Below are 15,234 nucleotides of genomic sequence, written 5' to 3' on the forward strand. Positions count from 1 at the left end.
AACATTTTCATATTAATAATTTATTTGAAGTATTGCATTAAGCGACAAGGAATGTTATTTTACACTCTATAATGTCTGCGTTTTATACGATCGGTTACCAGTCATAAAGGAAATTCAAATCGCTGTTGCGACAGTTCAACGGAATGCCCTTAAGGTGATCGTGATGTAAACATGGAGTGTGGATAGGAGCACGTGTACTGCCTTTTTCCTACCGAATGTTGGTGGTTTTTTCCGGGGACTTCGATGTCCTCAATGAATATAAACTCACTGCCACAAAATGCAACACGATAGTGTTGAAAGTGGCGTTAAAAATCAATCAAAATACAAATTAATCAATAAATCATCTATACCGGTATTATTATATATGCAAGCGAGTATAATTTTGTAGCTATCGTTATAAAACATTTTTTTAAATTGACTTTAAATTCATTAGTGTATTTTGCAATGAATAGAAATAAAAAGACATGATATTAGTGCTAAAGAGTCAATTCTACATTTAAGTAAAAAAATGTATGTATGTTCATTATTGGAGACGCATCAATTAAATTCATAAGTTGACAATTTTCCATCAATATTTGGTATGATTTTTATGATTTTTTCTATCTTAAATCAAGGAACAAACATATCAAGGTTTTTCTCTTTTTAAAAAGCTACATTTATATGAATTCTTCAGAAGCAGATCTGAACCAGTTATGACGTAGACTGTAATCAGTATAGTCGTAATCATGTTTACTGATCATAACGACGATGAAAGCATATCATATAATGACGTGTGGACATCATACAATGACGTTAACTGTACCTCATGATATACGATTACAAGCACTTTAAATAGTGACGCAACCACATCATAAAAATATGTTTGTTTGCACATAAAATAAGAGAAAATGCACATCATATAAGTATATTTGCACAACATATAAGGACATTTAAACATCATATAAGAACATTTGCACATCTTTTAAGGATATTTGCACATCATATACATGTAAGTATGTTTGCACATCATATAAATATATACGCACATTATATAAGCATGTATGCACCTCGTATACGTGTATTTGCACATCATATACAGATACCTGCACATATTATTAACATATTTGCACGTGACATAAATGTGTTTGCACAGCATACAATGACAACTGGACATCATATAATGACATCCTATAAAGGTAGAGATGCACATCATATAATGAAAATGGTCATAAAACCAGACAAATTTGTGCTAGCCCAAATCATACCCAGTCGTCAATTATGTTAGGTTATAAAGTTGTTTTGGCATAATATATATACAGAATTTTTTCATTAGTTTTTGTAGGTTTGTGAATACAAATTTAAGAATTTTTTCTTAAAAAATCTTAAATGAATATCTGGACAATAAATTGGTCCCTGAAAATCAAAAAGGTAAAGTTTTTAATGATATAGTCTGTGCAAGTATTTCTTTTTGGGATATTTGGTCCTCCATGCTCTTCAGCATTGCACTTGTTTAGTTTAGTTAAGAACTATTTTGATCTGAGCGTGAGTGATTTGTCTATTGAAGACATCACATGCATCTGGCCAAGGACGTATATTAGAAGGAGAGGAAACTCCCGATACCGCCTTGATAACATCCCGAAAGTGCCGCGAATCGCGAGAAAACACAAGATCTGCAGAATGCTTCAGCGGGAACCGCCGCTTCGAAATTTCTTCATCAATTTGTAAGTATAAAAACATTATATGAATAATTAAAAACATATTTAGTAGAAGTTGTTTTATGGTATTAAATGATATTTCACTACAAAAACAACATCAGACGCTTATAAACATCATAATGAGTGATCCTAAGTAAGGATGCGAGATGCTGCCTGTGATGCTGATACCGAAGTGGTATGACCCGTCATGTTGCATTGAAATTATTCATTTTATAGTATTTACTTGTACAAAACTATTTGATTTCAAGTTTTGGATAATATTTACGTTTGCAGATGAAAGATGGGCGACTTTTGTTGTGTATTTCACGTGTAATATAACATATAAACCAGCCCTTTTCAGAAAACAAAATGGCGACTTCCATGGAAAATGGCCTTTTATTTTTTCTATATTTACGTTTGCATAGCAAGTTTCAACTCTATTTGTTAAGAGGTTAGTGAAATATTGAAGTTATTTCACCCCTCCATCTTTTGTGTCAATTATTTACAAATCAGAGCAGAGATGCTATTTTGCAGCTATGTTGTTGAATATAGGCTACACTATCACAGATTGCATTATTTTTTCCAATTTCTTAGATATTTTTACATTTGCATAGCAAATTTCAGCTTCTTATTTTGAGTATTTGATTAAATATTGAGCTACAAAATGAAAAATTTCCAACCCAGGATAAAGCAGGTTCCAACTACATGTATACGTTCCTTATTCAAAAATTATGCTCGTCCTTAAAAAGGGGGTTCTGGGGGTGATCCTCCACTGGTCTGTCTCAGTTGTCTACACAAGGCAAGGCCTATTAAAAATAAAATAGTGTTTGTTTCCAAAATTCCGACTGACCCTGCAAAATTTGTGAATCTCATAACATTTTATTAGGTCAAATATTATTTTATTCATTTTGGATTTTCAGGCTTGCCGGATCGTCCGATAATGTTCAAGCTTTTTGGAAAAATAAAATTATTACCCTACCTAACTACCCACACCTGGCTTGGCAGGGTCGGGACTGGGGAAACAAATAATATTTTAATTTAGGCCCAACGAAAGGACGTACAACTCACAATTGAGAATTTCTGTATGACTTAAAATTATGAGGGACTATTGAGATGCATATCCATGACTTGAAGGCATCATTCATGCAAAATTAAGATACTCAATACAAATATAAAAAAAAAAGATGTGGTATAATTGCTAATGAGACAACTTTTCAAAAGGGTCCAAAATGACACAGAAATTAACAACTATAGGTCACCGTACAGGCTTCTTGTTTGATTTCATGGAACGTTGGCTTGGGTATTAGAGCAACAAATAAGTTTTCAATTTTTACGACTGAAAAATAAAAGTTTTTAGTGGTGTCTCATCTTTATAAAATGATGATAATATTGTAAAATCAATTTGATAATTATTCTGTTCAGCATGTTTTACTTGAAAGATACTTTTTCATGTTTGATTTTTTTCTCTGGTTATTTTCAGTCTTGACATTAAACCCTTTGTATTTTATGTTTTCATTGTATTTTACATGTTCGCAGGTGTTAACATTGACCAATTTTACCAAACTGATTGCCTTGCCATTGACTAGGAAGTATTGAATAATCAGGTATGTTTTTTACAATTTATAAAAGTAAATCATTATAGGTCAAGGTACAGACTTCAACACAAAGCCTGTATTCTCGAATAATTTATAATTAAGGCAAACAATATCATGAATATCACCAAATTGAAAATCACTGATATATCGAAAATGTAAAAAAATAATCGTGTTAAGAAACAATTATTAGTGCGGTCGGGGTTGCATAATAAGTTTTAACATGAAGCTTCTCTGGATTGTCAAGGTCAACATCCAGTGTAATAAAGTGATACAGTCCTGAACTGGAATTATCAATGTTTAAAACAACATCTACAGACTCAACATGTACATTCATATGCAATACTCGCACACTTCAGAAACAGGTGATCACAATATCAGTACATCAATTTCAAGGTATCAATGTACTTTATTCCCCCAGCACTTGCTAAAATCATTTTAAAACAAGCATTTGGTAAACTTATCAAAGTTAACACACTTTGACTCACTGAATTAGTTATAAAATATGATTTCATATTTGGTATGAACTATATATTATTCCAGGTTCGCATATACATGTTTTGGTCGTTGTTGGTGTTGGATGGGGTTAAATGATTAAAGAATAATGCCCTTAAAAAATGAAGATTAGAGAAATGCGTGGTCTAATTTTTAGGAGATAAGAGAAAAAAGGGGTTATTTTTTTTAATATTAGAGAAAAAAGGGATGAAAATTAAATGTTTACAGAATAACAGACCCCCCCCGCCATCCAGACCCTCGGGTTCGGATGGGGTTAAATGATTAAAGAATAATGCCCTAAAAAAATGAAGATTAGAGAATAACGGGCAAAAACAATGAAGATTAGAGAAATGCGTGGTCTAATTTTTTGAAGATTACAGAAAAAGGGGTGAAAATTAAATGTTTACAGAATAACTCCCCGCCCCCCCCCCCCCCCCCCCCCCCCATCCGGAACTTGCAAAAAATTACAATTTAAATAATACAAATAGTTTTTATACGCCCATATTAATTGTTGGTATGACGTTGTCTGTTGTCAACATGTCGGACACTAGCTCAAAAACAGTTTAACCAATTTAGATTACACTTTGGTGAATTGTTTATATCTATTGCCTAGAGCTAACTTTCGTTTTTTTTTACAAATTTTATATTATACCCTTCCTAGTTGTGGGATTTTTCCTTCTGTTTATTAATGGCCGTCCTCATTACTTTATAGGATGCCTAAGAGGAAGAAAAGGCAGAATGTGCCATATCACAGGAAAAGACGTGGAACTGGCAAATCAAAATTAGACAAAGGGCAAACTGAAATACATGCACTTACGCCAGACATTGCACATGATGAAGATCTTTTGGCATCTGAAACAGAAGAGTTTACATGCACCAGTGTAGATTCAATCTCTTTTGATTATTCATATTTGTCTGATAACCAGAAAGTGGCAGAACTTTGTTTAGATGAAGAAATTGAAGTTAATCAACATATTCAACTTGAATGCCAAAAACAATGTGTAATAGCTTCAGAAGACCCATACGATCCATTGAAAAAGACATTTTGTACTAGTCTTACTTTTCCCTTTGTATATAATTTTGCTTCCACTGACCACTTGCAACATTATCCATCATCTAAAAGTGTTTATGTTAAATTAACTATCATAATCAACAAAGATTTTTCAGCTTAGTTATATGTTCACGGCATCGAACTCAGTAGAGAACATGACATCTGGTTAGGATTGCCAAGTGTGTATGACAACATAACAAGCATTGAAAGACTATTATCTAAATTAAAGAGTTATACTGTTTGTAGTGGGAACTACGAGCAACAGTTTCTAGACCTTACTCCAGTTGGGAGCACAATAGAGCATGCAACAGATGCACAGAGTTGTCGAGGTTTCAAAGAACAAGATTTTGATGCCGTTTAAGGGACTATTAATTACTCTTCAACAGTTTGCAATGTCAGTTGTGTGTTACTGGTGCAAGGAAACAGATGCTCTCCATGTACTCGTCTTCGTCGCATTCTTATAAGTAGAAAACGCAGACTTGAAGAAAAAAGGCTTTCTGATGGCAGCCCTCCAAATTACATTTCAAGTAACTATAAACATTGCAACATGTCACGAGATGAACTCATTAGTAAAATTTCACAGCAAAGAAATGTCATCACCAGTTTGCAAAACCAGATCGCCCAAACTCAAAGACAGTTTCAACGGGATTTATCCGGAAGTGGCGTGACTCTAAGTGCATGTCATTTCATTGAGATGAGAGATGCTATTACTTTATGTTCGACCGAAATGGAGAAAGCCTTCCTAGATTCCAATTGCTTTCAAAGACTTTTTTGGAGTGAACAATTTAAAAGTGTTAACGTGAAATCAGCTAAAAGAATGAGATGGCATCCCATGATAATTCGAAGGTGCTTGTATCTTCGACAGACGTCCAGTGCTGCATATGATGCTTTGAGAGACTCAGGAACTGCATGTGCTGCTTATCTGTTCATTTGAATTCCCCTCCTCGTGCTTTTGCTGGGGTTCATTTTCAACGTCTTTTCGCTGTAAGGCTGAAGGATGGTCACAAGAACCACACAGGCTACATTTGACATCCCCTTTACTTTTGTCACGGAAATGTCTCTTAGGTCCGCAACACTTGAAACACAAACCTTTCTGCTTAATTAAATCAAGTCTCTCTTATAATGGTTTAGCCCGAAAACCACGGCACGTGTTGAGTGTATGGTTAGTTCCATGAAGTGGACACAAGTCCTCATTCGACTTCTGAAATGGTGGCCTGTAGTCATTGTTACCAATGTCGGTTTTGATGCTTGAGACTTGCGTGGGACTTTGAAATCTGGTTTGCTTTGATGTGGTTGGTTTTGTGTCTTGAATGTCATAAATGAATCGCTGTGAAAGTAATATATAAAGTATATTATAATGGTTGTGTGGCGTTCTAAACTAGATTTTATGAATTGTAAATGATTTTCGTCTAAAACAGCTGGGATGTAAAATAGTTATCCCACTCGAACTTGGTGTGTCAGTGTGAGATCAACCTCTGGCCTCCGGCCATCGGGGTGATCTTACACTGACACACCGCTTCCTTGTGGGATAACTATTTAAGACATCTGAACAAAAAACAGAGCGGCAATATTTGTTCATGTCGTGCGTAAATCAACACCAATAATCAAATATGAAGTTGCATAGAATGTATAATTCAACAATATGCACAACGATATAAAAAATGAGCACAAATATAAATGGTAAACTTACTCTAGTGGTGGATTAAACTTCAAATAGAAAAAAACAACGTGTTTAAGTTTTGAAAAATATCGAGGGATAGATGAGACTGGGGAGTGAAATGATAAAAAGGACGACATTGTCAAATCGGCACTTTACCAAAACAGTACAGGCATCCTTTTACTCAATTAACTCATCATAGATACCAGGACTAAATTTTATATATACGCCAGACGCGCGTTTCGTCTACAAAAGACTCATCAGTGACGCTCGAATCCAAAAAAGTTTTAAAGAAGCCAAATAAAGTACGAAGTTGAAGAGCATTGAGATCCAAAAGTGTTGCAAAATATAGTTAAGGTTATCTATGCCTGAGGAAGAAAAGCCTTAGTATTTCAAAAAAATCAAAATTTTGTAAACAGCTAATTTATAAATATAACAATATCAATGATAATTCATGTCAGCACAAAAAGTGCTGACTACTGGGCTTATGATACCCTCGGGGAAATAAATGTCCACCATCCATGGCGTTGACCTAAATGTTTGGTTCTGATGTGTAAATACATGTACATATATATATACATGATATTGAAGTTTTTTTTTAATTTTGTCTATATATATATATATATATATATATATATATATATATATATATATATATATATATATAAATACTGCAATGGATGGTGACACTTTAATAAAATAAATCTTATCTTATCTTGTACATGTTATATAGTGTACATATTGTATAAAGTTCTACTTCTTGACATAATTTTTTTAAACATGTTTTTTCATAGATTTTTTTTATTAAAATTTGTTGTACATGTAAAACCAACTTGATTCGTATTAAATGTTGACACAAAAAATGTAATTAGTTCTAGCGAAGATAATGATAATATTATTGTATTTGTACATATACTTTGGACATATCAATTAAATATGTTTTGATGTACTGATTTTGTGTGTGCAATTTGTGTTGTGTATACATTTAAACATGTAATTATATGTTGCGTGTTTGAGATGAATAGATTTAAATCTAAATTGCTTTAGTTTGAGTTTCAACTTCTGCCTTTTATGTGACAACATCGATGACAAGTTTCTAGTACACATGTATATATTTTTGACACATGTACATGCAATACTCTGGATGATGAATATGAACAATATTAAAATATTAATCATATTATTCACAAAATAGCCTAAAGATGATACAAGTAAAAGCAGGAGATGACATGTAATTGCGACAATGTAAAAGTACATCACTGAATTTGAAGGTTACTGTATGGCTGTCAACAATGAGCAAAATCAATACATGTACTGTATATACGTTACTGTCAACGACCAGACTTGCAAAATGAAAAGATGAAAATTCAGCCCAATGATGGCTCAAACTATGACCAAATTCCAATTTGACCAACTGTTCTCAACAACAACAACTAAAGCGTTATCTATAATAATTCTATACACAATTTTCAAAAGTGCATTGTTTACTAATGATGAAACACCTGATAGTAATGATCTTAGCTGTAAAATAAAAAATAAAAAAACACATGAAAGTTTTACTTCTTTTAATACAAATAATCTGGTCGATATGAGCACAAAATCAACAATTCTATGATACACAGTATTTAGCAGCACTAAATTGTTCTTAAAAGAATCTTAAAATTACATGAACATCAACACTAAAATATAATGATCTGGGAAGGCATATTTAAATAAAAAACAAGATAAATCCAGGAAAAAGCACTAGTCTACATTTTATTATTAACCACTTCTAATTAGTTTTTGGTTATGTCTTTAAATTCCTGTCTCAAACTTGAGGATGACTTGTTGGTACATTTGCTTGTCTTATTACGCTCAAGTCGGGTAACAGCAAAACCAAGTATCCTTAGAAATAAACGAATAATGTCTTCTGTAACGGCTGAAACAATTGAACCCTCTTCATTTGCCATTAGAATGTTACAATGGTATTTGATCATGAAACTTTCCATAATATATTCCATCAAGGGTTCAGTTAAGAGTGAATTTGCACTTCAGACTGTGTTGGTAGTCTTCCGAAAAATCAGTTCCATCTCGCGTACTAGCAGAAACAAAGTGTCACATGGCTTTTGGAGACCACCACGGTCTTGAATATTGTACCATTTGCTATGTTTGGTAACAAAATTCTTTGAAATTACACCAAGTTTATGCACACTGTACCTAGAAAATATTTTACGAAGAGAATACACAATATATCCAGCTATGTAAAACAGAATAGATTAGGCATTGCCAGTAAGTTGAAATTGCTTTTTTTCTGAGTTGTGGTTTTGCACCTTGGTCATCTGTGACATAATTTCTCCAATAATGTCTTCAAAAATCAATTGCCAAAATATTGAAAGTACTTTACTGAACTGGTTGGAAAATGGTTTAGGAACTTCTGTCTTAATGACACATATGAACGAACCTTATGAAGTTTTCGAAAAAGGGTTTTTCTATCAACTATTTGTGTCAGGGTAGAGTTCGACTGTTCAAAAATGATGTAATTAACCTGATTCAAATATTCCTTAGCAATGCATTTTTTTCTAGTTGCTGACATAAATCTTTAATCTCTTGAGGATTAACAACAAATGGGTCATTTGCTATATTGCATAGTGATGTTGGCAGTGCTGTATAAAAAGTTTTACTGAAAGTATCTTTTGACACCTGTGAAGATACACAATTAGTAGATGTTGAGGATTTTGTTGCTGAAACACCATTTGTAACACGAAAGTCACTGGCCCGAAGTTGTTGACCATGCTGTTTTGATTTATGCCCTCTAAAGACCGAGATGGTTTTCAGTGTCTTGTCACATACTGGACATTCATACGTAATGTCTGAAACCTTTGTTGTGGGGCTGACAGTTTTTTTTTCTTTTTAGGACTAGACACAGCGAAATCTATGCTACTATCACTATCACTTGGGTCATATTCTGTGTATTCCCCTATCAATAGTTCTAAATCAAGATCAGTGTCCCAAGATAAAAAAACCTGACATGTTTATAGAGTTCAAATCAAAAAGTAAATAGCAGATTTTGCAATTCGTTCTATTTATTACAAATTCGTGTATATTTCTCAAGATTAATTTTCTCAAATCAGCTTTGGTCATTTTGAAAGTAGACACTGACTCTCTCAGTGTAGCTTGGGTCATAGCTTTTCTAAATTGAATAGAAGAAAGGAAACCACACAAGCTCATTAAATAAACAATTTACAACTTACAATCTGTAAAAAAGTAGAAAGGAAACCGCACAAGCTCATATTAAAGGAATAACATACAATCAGGACTAAATATTTTTTTATTTTAATTAGTTATAAACATCATAAGAATGAGGAATGCAAAGCTAAATGCTCAAACAAAACAAAGTTTTAATCAAATTAATCATTGTTTCTAGAAAACATTAACCTCAATAAAAATGTAAAAACTTTGTAATTTATACGATAATAACAGCCCTGAAAGACATATTTGATAGAAAATATTTTTTTTTATATTTCTTTCTTTCGTTTTTAAACATTAATGATAATTAACAAAGTTTTTTTAATTAAAACAAATGAGAGAATTTCTGTCATGACGATCGAGACTATAGGAGTCATATTTGTTTACATTATCGTAACTAACCGGAAATTCTTACTTGAAACGCGCATATTTGTAGTAGTGAGTAAATACAAGTCTCACGATATGCGATATTTTAACGAGATACCGCGAGACACGAAGCCTTGTTAGTTATACGTCCGTGATCTGGCGTATTAAGTACAGCTCTTTGTAAGAACCAGGCAGAGTGCGATACATGATGGTTTCAGATTTTATCTATAATTGGCCTAGTAGAAGCAGTAAATGAATATTGCTCCAAAAAAAAAAATTTAAGTGGGAAAATATGAGTGGTTGTCATGGTAACGGACACTCTATTTTTTGGTCGTTAAGCTTGGTAAAATCTTTCAAAAAACAGCTAAATCACCACAATTCAGAGCCTGATTATGAATAGAATCATGCATTTTTCATTAATGTTCAAAACTAACATTGATAGAACTTGGTTTAAGCTTCATTTTAGTGAAGATTGCATGTCAACCAAATTTGTAATTTTTTTGAAAATTTTTGCGAAAAAATGCATATTTTCAACATTTCTGAAATTGGGATTTTTTCGAAATTAACAAATTTTCTCTGGTGTTTTTCAAAAAAGTGCAAATGTGTACAGAATAGTTAGCACTGTAGTTATAAAGTTTGGATACTACTTTACCAAATTGAATAGAAAAATGCGTGGGATTTTCTTCAGTTTTATCACCATAGCAACCGATTTTTTCCTTGGAAACGGAGTTTTATTTGCAGAATATTGCAGTTTAAGAGCTTAAATGTCTTGGATTTTTTCATAACCGATAAGATAATACATAAAAACTTTAAATTACTATCATCAGGTGTTGTTGACTTCAATTGTTACCACAGAAACATATATTAACCATAGCAACATCCACTCTGAAACTGCATAAATAGAAATTTATGTAAAAATATACATAAATAGAGGGTGTTTATTTTCAAATTGGAACATGACTGCATGCTTTGCTTCACTCACAGTCTTGTCTGGTTTTTTTCCTTCAGAATTTTCAATAAATGTAATATATAATGTAATATTGGGGTTAGAAGGTAAAAAAGGGGGGGTAGGTTCATTTTTTTAAAGATATCATACATGAAGACTTTTGAAAAGATAACGTTTGGTCGGCGAGCCTAATTATAAATAGAATCATTTTTTTTCTCTCAGAAATTTCTTATATAACATCGACATAACTTGGTTTTAGCTTCAGAGCTAAGTTAAGGTACATTGTAGTTGTCATGTTTTGGGATTTTTGTCAGATTTTGGGAAACCTCAAGTTTTATTCATTTGAATGCTTTAAGAATAAACTTGTAAGGGTTCTGCGGAACCCAGTGTCTTGCCTACTTTTGCTGTAAATCGCAGGCTCAACAGAAATGAGGAAAAAAATTGGTAAAAATATTATTCTTGATACTATCTTTTGATTGTAAGAAGCTTCTGTCCAAGTTTGGTAAAAATCCAGGATAGTTTATGAATCTAATAAATGTTTTAAAAACTTTTCCTGCAGACTGTACGTCATGTTAACTCGAAGAAAATCTAAGTCCATTTAAAAGTAAAATACGGAAAAAATGGATTTATCTTTTTACAAAATTTACTTCTTGATACTATCTTATGATCATAAATAATCTTCTGTCCAAGTTTGGTACAAACCCAGCATGCCCAGGATAATTTGAGAAAATTATTTAAATTATAAAAACTTGAACCACAGAGTAAATGTAATGTTTCCCCGCAGAAAAAAAATAAGTCCATTTATAAGTAAAATACGGAAAAAAATTGAATTTTATTTTTACAAAATTTACTTCTGGATACTATCTTATGATCACTGGTATCTTGTAGAGAGTTGTCTTATTAACAATTATACCACATCTTAAGGATGTACACCTCAGAGGAGCCAAAAATTTCTAGAATTAAACTATTTTTCTTAACCAGATTTTTGGGTTTATAAGACTGTAACAAAATAATTGGTGAAGAAAAAAACATATGGTGGTGCACTTCTTTTTTTGCTACAGACCTTTGAAAATGCCCAATTTTGATGATTTTCCCATTTTTCATCGATTTTTACCTATTTTTTGGCTATTATCGTGAAAAAATCACAGTTCCACAATTAAACTTTTTTTCATACTTTCTATAAAGATGAAGTGGACCAATCTGAATAAAATTTACTTAAAAAAACTATAGGTAGGTGTTAATATAAGAAAGTTTTATCATATTTTGACGCTTTTTTGTGTAAAATTTACCATCCTGTCAATTTTGTATTTTTGTGATTTTTCTCAGTTTTAAGAACAAAATGCATAATATTTCAGCTTTTTCGTTATAAATAATTGAAAAAATACATATCTAAGAAATTTGAAAAGACCAAAATGGTATGGGATGTACACGATTCTTGTAAAATCATTTTTTTTTGTATCCCTAACCCATTTTCTCCAAATTTTGGCTAAAAATACTGATTTGATTGGTCGTAAAATTTTGAAAACTGGATTACTCAAAAACCATTCATTGTAAATACACATTTTTTACACAGAGTTATGTTTGATTATAATATTTTTAAAATTTATTGATATTTTCCCCTTGTATCACATGTTTTAGAAATAATTCAAGAACGAGATTTCAACGAGACTGAACGAGACTGAAAAGTCAGAAGAATACATCCTTAAGATCAAATGGTCACTTTTAGAAATTTCTTTATAGTTAACCAACAACATTAAAACTTGATCTCTGTTTTGTGGTAATAAGCATTGTGTATACATGTTTCATAAGATTTGATTGAGGCAAACTATAATTGCAAAATAGAAACCAACTTTGTGACGACTAATGTACTGACGGACATGGATTAAACCTACTACAACGCCCCCTCCCCCTCCCAAATTGCGGCGCGGCTATAAAAGTGTTTATTTTAGTTTTTGCCATTGTACCTTGAATCGATCAAATGTGTGCACAACGCGTGGGACATCCGAAATTTATTATTTTTTTACACATGTCTTATATTCATGAATGATTACAACTTGTTGGGACTAGAAAACATTGATAATTACAAAGAAAAATAACATTAGTATGTACTGCGTTGTTTCTAGTGTTGCATTTAATTAAATAAGACCATGTGTGGAATTTGTCTTCAAATTATTACTGTTATTAATCTTGTATTTATGCAAATATTCTCAGCTTGGTGGTTTCATTCCAAATCTCGGGATTAATGCAGTCTTTTATAAAGGTTACAGAGACAGATACAAAAAATAGGGGCGTAATTCATGTAAAGGTTAAAAAAACGTTGAGAATAGCAAAATATTTTTTTTGAAATTTGAACCTAAAACAAGATGCTCCGCAGGGAGCAGCTTTATACGACCGCAGAGTTCGACCCCTGAACATTGGGGCAAGTATGGACACAACATTCAAGCTTGATACAGCTCTGAATTTGGATTGTGATTAAATAGTTGACACAACAAAAGTTTCTGACACATAATGAATGTGATCTCAGAACTTAAACTTAAAAGCTTTAAATTTTAAATTGGACATTACCTATTATGGTCCAATATCCAAAATCAAAATACATGGTTAGATTCAGCATATCAAAGAACCCCAAGAACTCAATTTTTTATGAAATCAAATAAAGTTCAATTTTGGACCTTTTAGACCTCAATGTGAACCAATTTGATAACCGGTCCCAAACATCAAAAATCTAAATACATGATTAGATTAAGCATATATCAAAGAACCCCAAATATACAATTTTGTTGAAATCAAACAAAGTTTAATTTTGAACCCCAATTTGGACCAACTTATAAACTGGGCCTATAATCAAAAATCTAAGTACATGTTTAGATTCAGCATATCAAAGAACCACAAGGATTCAATTTTTGTTGATATCAAACAAAGTTAAATTTTGGACCACAATTTGGACAAACTTGAAAACTGGGCCCATAATGAAAAATATAAGTACATGTTTAGATTCAGCATAATTATCAAAGAACCCCAAGGATTCAATTTTTGTTAAAATCAAACTTAGTTTAATTTTGGACCCTTTGGACCTTAATGTAGATCAATCTGAAAACGGAACCAAAAATTAAGAATCTACATACACAGTTAGATTCGGCATATCAAAGAACCCCAATTATTAAATTTTTGATGAAATCAAACAAAGTTTAATTTTGGACCCTTTGGGCCCCTTATTCCTAAACCGTTTGGACCAAAACTCCCAAAATCAATCCCAACCTTCCTTTAATGGTCATTAACCTTGTGTTTAAATTTCATAGATTTCTATTTGTTTATACTGAAGTTAGGGTGCAAAAACCAAGAAAAATGCTTATTTGGGCCCCTCTTTGGCCCCTTATTCCTAAACTGTTGGGACCTCAACTCCTAAAATCGATCCCAACCTTCCTTTTGAGGTCATAAACCTTGTGTTTAAGTTTTATTGATTTCTATTGACTTATAGTAATATTATTATGCGAAAACCAAGAATAATGCTTATTTGGGCCCTTATTTGGGCCCTTATTTGGCCCCTAATTCCTAAACTGTTGGAACCAAAACTCCCTTAATCAATCCCAACCTTTCTTTTGTGGTCACAAACCTTGTGTAAAAATTTCATAGATTTCTATTTACTTAAACTGAAGTTATAGTGCGAAAACCAAGAAAATGCTTATTTGGGCCCTTTTTGGCCCCTAATTCCTAAACTGTTGTGACCAACACTCCAAAAATCAATCCCAACCTTCCTTTTGACACACACACACACACACACACACACACACACACACATACACACAAAACAAGATATAATGTTATCGAAATCTTGAACTTATGAGATGTATGTAGAACGACGCATAGTAAGGAATTATAATTCATAATTGATACAATTAGTTTGCTTGATAATTTTGATATGATAATCTTGCCGGTACAATTAATAGCATAATTATTTTACCAGGATTAGCACAATTCCAACTTAGCAGATGTATTCTATTTGTCTATCTCGGAGATCCTGAATTTTAATTGCGGGATAGTAGTACAACAAAGGAGTTATTAATGATATGTTAATAGCTACATGTATATTTAAAGAGGATTCCATTATACTGGACTTCTGATATTAGCGATCAACAATTGACTATTATTATTTTTTTTAAGTCACCACCAACTTAAAATGTGTTCAATTTGCCTGTCCGTCTATCCGTCAGTCCATCACACTTAAGTTT

This window comes from Mytilus galloprovincialis, chromosome 14 (assembly GCF_965363235.1).
Source record: "Mytilus galloprovincialis chromosome 14, xbMytGall1.hap1.1, whole genome shotgun sequence".
Taxonomy (NCBI): domain Eukaryota; kingdom Metazoa; phylum Mollusca; class Bivalvia; order Mytilida; family Mytilidae; genus Mytilus; species Mytilus galloprovincialis.